The following is a 6,285-nucleotide window of genomic DNA, read 5'->3' as shown; positions in this document are numbered from 1 at the left end:
AAAGCTCTTCAGGCAGTCACCTGGACTCAATGAAACAGTAACACAAGCAAATCAAAACATGAATTTTAAAAACAACAAGCAACCCTAGAAGAAGGGTGGTAACAGAAGGGGAGTGAAAGGATCATGAGTATTGTCCTGCTCTTTGAGTGTCTGAGACTCTTGGGAGATAGCTTTATTTTTAGCTTGAGAAGTGTTTATTCTCATGACAAAACATGTCTATTTCCCAAAGTGCTTTTCACCATTAACTCAAATTCATACATTTAAAAATTAATGTGACTATTTTTATTACATGAAATTGCAATATATATTTATGATAGAAACTAAGGAAATAGAAAGCAGCAAAAGAAATAAAAACATAATCTTTCCATTCATCGATAACCATAATTGACATCTTAGTATACACACAGTTCTAATCTTTTTATCCTAAACATGCTAAAGTTTTTAAAAATCAAAACCATATTATGCTGATGAAGAAATGCAATTGTCTTTTGATTAACGGATATTTTAAGATCTTTTGTTTCCCCTTTGCACTTCAAGTCCTTCTGGAGTTCGTATGATTTCTGGTGAGCTCCCTCGGATGGAACCACCGACCCTCATCTCAGCAGTTTCTATAGGCAAACTGCAAAATGCTGGGCATGTAATGTATTTCTAGAGAGCTGCATAGGATGAGAAGCGCGCCCTTTGTCTCCAAGGTCATAATGGCTCTGCTGACTTTAATTCCTTTCACTGGAGCTAGTGAGGACAACTTGAAAATGCAAGAGAGAATGAGAGCCCCCTGCCCCATGATCCCAAATGAAAAACAGAGAGAACACAGAAATCCTCTTACGCTTTACCCCCACGTCGCTTTTGTGTTGTTCTTGCCAACACGGCAGCCATCCTGATATATATATATATATATATATATATATATATATATATATATATATATCAGCTACCACACTTGTCCCCATCACACTGGACGCTGATCATTCGCTCTCCACAACTATGGGGAAGGTGAGCCAATCCAAGTGCCATACGTATCTATCAAGTGTCTACTCTGTGGGGGATGTTCCTTCAGGCTGACCATGTGCTGTCACCTTGTTCCCACTGCAGATCATATTCTATGAGGACCGGGGCTTCCAGGGCCGCTGCTACAAGTGCAACAGCGACTGTCCCAACCTGCAGACCTACTTCAGCTGCTGCAACTCCATCTGCATGGACAGCGGCTGCTGGATGCTCTATGAGCAACCCAACTACCAGGGCAACCAGAATTTACTGCGGCAGGGGGAATACCCCTCCTAACAGCAGTGGATGGGCTTCAATGACTCCATCTGCTCCTGCCGCGTGATTCCTTATGTGAGTCTTGCTTCCACCTGACTGATGTGAGAGGTCAGCTCCTGTCAGTTGTTTGTTCCCAATAGTGTACTAGAGCTCACTGTAAAGACAGCAAGATCCTACCTTCAAAAAAAAAAAAAGAAAAAGAAATATATATATAAAATTGATCTCCCCATATATATATATATATTTTTCTTCCTTAAGGACCTCAACATTACTTTGGAGCATAAGAAATTATGACCTTTAAAAATAAAATTGGCTGAATAGAGATATAGGACACCCATCCATAAAAAGAAGGAAATTCTGTCATGTGTAAAGACATGGATAAACCTAGAGGACCTTATGTTAAGTGAAATAAACCAGACACAGAAAAACAAATGCCTGTAATCTCACTCTGAAGTGAAATCTTAAAACGCTGATCTCATAGAAAGGAGAATGGTGGTACTAGAAGCTAGGGAAGTTGGTAAGGAGGGAAGGTTTGGGGACATGTTGTTCCAAGGATGTATAATCATAATAATCACAGGTAGGAAGAATAAGTCCAGAAATCTATTGTACACTTGATGATTACAGTTAATGATTATATATTGCATTCTTTTTTTTTTTCTCACTAGGGATTGAACCCAGGAGCATTTTACCACTGAACTACATCCACAGCCCTTCTATTTTTTTTTATTTTGAGGCAGGGTCTCCCTAAGTTGCTTAGGGAATTGAACTTGCAATCCTCCTGCCTCCGCCTCCCATGTTGCCGGGATTACAGGCATGCGCCATCATGCCCAACTATATATTGTCTTCTTAAGTTCTAAGACAGTGGATGTTAAGTGCTTTCACCACAAAAATGATAACCATGTGTGGATACCCATATGTATTAGCTAGCTTTAACCACTCCACAATGTATACAGTATACGCTTAAAAGCATCACGTCGTGCATGATAAATATTACAAATTTACCTGTCAATTCAAAAATAAATAAACTTTAAAAATAAATTTAAAGTTCAAAACATCTAGGCAATCTCTAATTTAAAAAAAAAATTCATCTTGCTCATTCAAGAAAAAAGCCCACACAGGTAATTCTTTTTTAATGATAAAACGTTAACCACCCATGCGAGAGCAATGTAGGTAGAACATCTCTGATTGTACCACTGGTTCTCTTCACTACCCTCCATGACACACTGATCCAGAACATAGAACACTGTGTTTCGGCACCTGTGGCTTTCAAGTGATCATCATCAAGTAGTTTCTTAAAATGAAAGAGACAGATAATTGATTAGAATTTCATGGGTCTTGGTTCTCACCAAAGTGCTGCTTCATGTTTCTTAGTCACATGAAACATGTTTATACTTTGTGATGTAACCAAATCATGTGGCATGGCAAAGAGATTCAAGAATAGAAAGAGGCCCTGGGTTCAATTCCCAGTGCTACCAATAAACAAACAAACAAACAAAAGAACAAATAAATAAATAAAATTTAATCTAGAAAATTTTTCAGATGCACAAAGAGATAAAAATAAGCAGAAACCCAAATTGTACAAATCACTTGGCCAAATATCCTTTGAAGAGACGTGAGGACCAGAGTAAATAGGAATCACTGTATATCATGAGTGCAAGATGGAACCTTAAAACAAGCTGGATAGGTCCCAGTTCTATGAGGCTGAAATGCAAATGGGAGTTAAAATTCTATCTGCAGACACATTGATCAGGGCTGTGGAGAGTGGCTACTTAGGAGAGTGGCTACTTACAAGGGAAAAACACTACTATTCCCTGTGTTTCAATGCTAGTTTTTGTTTTGTTTTATTTTGTGGTGCTGGGGATTGAACCCAGGGGTTTAGTGCATGCCTAAACTGAGCTAAATCCTCAGCCCTCAATGCTAGTTTCTTCTGCAAGATCTCCAGTTCACTGGTCAGGTCAGCTTTATTTTAATACTCTTCCTAATTTGTTAGAACAATAACACAAGGAGTAGGATTAGGGAGAAACTTTTTAGAGGATTGTCGGAAAAGCTCACTTCATGAAAATAAAAGGCTGACTGTGTCAGTATTGTTTGTACCACACATATGTGCCGTTCATTTTTGTTCTTTTGTTGATTATCACAACAGACCAGCTTGCACAGCATAAGGTTGTATGAGAGAAGTGACTACAGAGGCCTGGTGTCTGAGCTCACAGAAGACTGCTCCTGTATCCACAATCACTACCATCTCGACAAAATCTACTCCATCCATGTGTTGGAGGGCTGCTGGGTCCTCTACAAGATGCCCAACTACAGGGGGCAGCAGTACCTGCTCAGGCCAGGAGACTACAGGTGCTACCATGACTGGGGCACAATGGACGCCAAAGTCGGTTCTCTGCATTTGTATGAAGCAGTGCTTTTCTTTGTGATCCACATAGAGATGCAATAAATAAACAAACTTTTTTTCTGGCACTAAGTGGCTCTTGCTTATCATTAAGTAATAATTGAATTGTAAATACTCAGTGACTCCTAGACAACTTACCTGACCCTGAAAGGTGTTTTGAATGTCCACTTAATTCCTGTTGGTCAGGCATACATTCCTGTCTGGGGAGAAGGCAGGTTGTTCCCACCTTCCTACAGTCTGAAGGAGAGAGGAAAGATTAATATAATGAACAACTATTAGAACCCACAGAGAGAAGAAAATGCATAATCTACTGTGGCTGGCACACCAAACACAAGAGATTGCTGGAGGGCAAGGGTGGCTGATGTCTCAGATAAGACTAGTCAAGGAAAGATGTATAAAGAGAGGGTTTTAAGTGGAATTTTCCAAAGCAGAGAAGGGCAAGACTCCTTGATTAGATCATCATAATAAGAAAAGTGCTAAACAAGAATTAAATAGCCTAGTTTCTTATGCAGTCTCTACTACTAATTAGAGTGACCAACTCAGCCCAGTTTCCCTGGGACTTTCCCAGTTTAAGCGCCAAAGGTCTTTGGACCCTCAGTTTCAGGGAGACCACTGTGATTAGTTACCATACTTTCTAGCTTATCCCTTTGAGCAAGTCGCTTCTATCTGCTTTGTGTCTAATTTCACCTTATGTAAAATAACAACCAATAATAAATGCCCACTTCACTAAATCCCAAAATGGGAAAGATTGTGAATACAATTTAAATTATCATATCAATGCAAATGTAAGGAATCCATATGTCCTTAGTATTCCCTCAAATTCAACAGCACCATATGGTTATCATTAGTTTGCATGCCACTGTGAATTTGTATTGAGATGCAATTATCAAAGACTCAGTTGTACAGCATAAGGTTTAAATATGTGCTACTGTGCCTGTCATGGAATTTCTTCTCACTCAGTAGAGCAGCTCTCCTGGAATATTTCCAAGTCATATATCTGATCAGATTCTATAGTTGAGAATATATAAATTTTGCAAATTTATATAAGCAAAATTAATACTCCATCCCTATTGACTTCTTTGTAGAAATTGATAAGTTCTGATTCTAAAATTCATATAAAATTGTAAGTGATCCAGAATAGCCAAAACAATCTTGAGAAAGGACAAAATTAAAAAAAAGGAAGTGTTCGCATTTCCCAGTTTCAAAACTTACCACAAAACAACAATAATAAAAGCGTGAGGTGCTAGCATAAAGACACACTATAGATAAGTGGAAAGAATTAAGAGTCCAGAAGTAAACCCAGGTCCAACTGAGTTTTGCCAAAATGTGAAGATCATTCATGGAGAAGGAAGAGTCTTTTCCACAAGTGGTGCTTGGACAACTCTACATCTCACATGCAAAAACAAATGAATCTGGATATCTTACTAAAAATGAACTCCAAAGGGAGTAAAGACTTTAAGGGTTAGAACTCAAACTATAAAATTCTTAGAAGAAAACATATGCATAAATATTTGTGACCTTTTATTAAACATTGATTTCTTAAATATGACACTAAAACAATTTGCAATGAAAGAAAAAACTTGAACTTCATCAAAATTTAAAAAATTTATGCACCAAAAAACACTATCAAGAAAGTAAATTAGGTAGAGGGAAGTGCAGGCAAGGAAGAGGATGTGGGAACAGGAAGGATAGTAGAACGAAACAGACATTATTTCTGTATGTATATACGTGACAGCATAACCAAAATGATTCTACAACATGTCCACTTAGAAAAATGAGAAATTATATCCCATTTATGTATGATATATTAAAGTGTATAAACACATTCTACTGTCATGCATAACTAATTAAAACAAATAAAAAATTTTAAAAAATAAAGAAAGTAAAAAGATAGCTCACAGAATGTGAGAAAATATTTCCAAGTCATATATCTGATCAGATTCTAAAGTTGAGAATATATAAAGAACTTTTACAACTCAACAACAAAACTAGAATGACCCAATTTAAAAAACAGGACAAGTATTTGAATATACATTTTCCCAAAGAAGATATATAAATAGCCAACAAATAAATTAAAAAATGCTCAAAATCAATAGTTATTAGGGAAAAAGCTAATCAAAACTACAATGGGATACTACTTAATGTCTATCAGGGTTTCTATAATGATCTTTTTAAATCTTCAAAACAGAAAATACCTAGTGTTGGTGATAATGTGGAAAAATTGGAAACTTCATAAATCATAAATGTGGGAACGTAAAATGGTACAGTCTGCGTGGAAAATGATTTGGAAGTTTCTCAAAAAGTTAAACTTACAGTAATCTTATGACCCAGCAATTCTACCCTGGTATATAACCAAAGGAATTGAAAATAGATATTCAAACAAAAATTTATGGCATAAGTCCTCATAGTGGCACAATTCACAATAACCAAAACATGGCAACAACCCAAATATCCAAATATCAATGGATTTTTATATAAACAAAATGTGATAAATATATAAAATGAAATACTATTTGGCCATAAAAAAGAAATGTAGCACTAACACATGGTACAATATAAATGGACCTGGAAAACATATGTTGAGTTTAAGAAGCAAGACCAAATATTATGCATAATAATATAAGACC

At 36.7% G+C, this 6,285-nt stretch overlaps 1 pseudogene; it reads left to right on the top strand.

Annotated features, from left to right (window-relative positions):
- Window positions 1–1,094: 1,094 nt before the first annotated feature.
- On the top strand, window positions 1,095–3,726 carry LOC144373895 (gamma-crystallin A-like; annotated as a pseudogene).
- The last annotated feature ends 2,559 nt before the right edge of the window (window positions 3,727–6,285 follow it).

This window comes from Ictidomys tridecemlineatus, unplaced genomic scaffold (assembly GCF_052094955.1).
Source record: "Ictidomys tridecemlineatus isolate mIctTri1 unplaced genomic scaffold, mIctTri1.hap1 Scaffold_52, whole genome shotgun sequence".
Lineage (NCBI taxonomy): Eukaryota > Metazoa > Chordata > Mammalia > Rodentia > Sciuridae > Ictidomys > Ictidomys tridecemlineatus.
The sequence above is the reverse complement of the archived record's forward strand: the minus strand, read 5'-3'. Positions and strand labels throughout refer to the sequence as shown.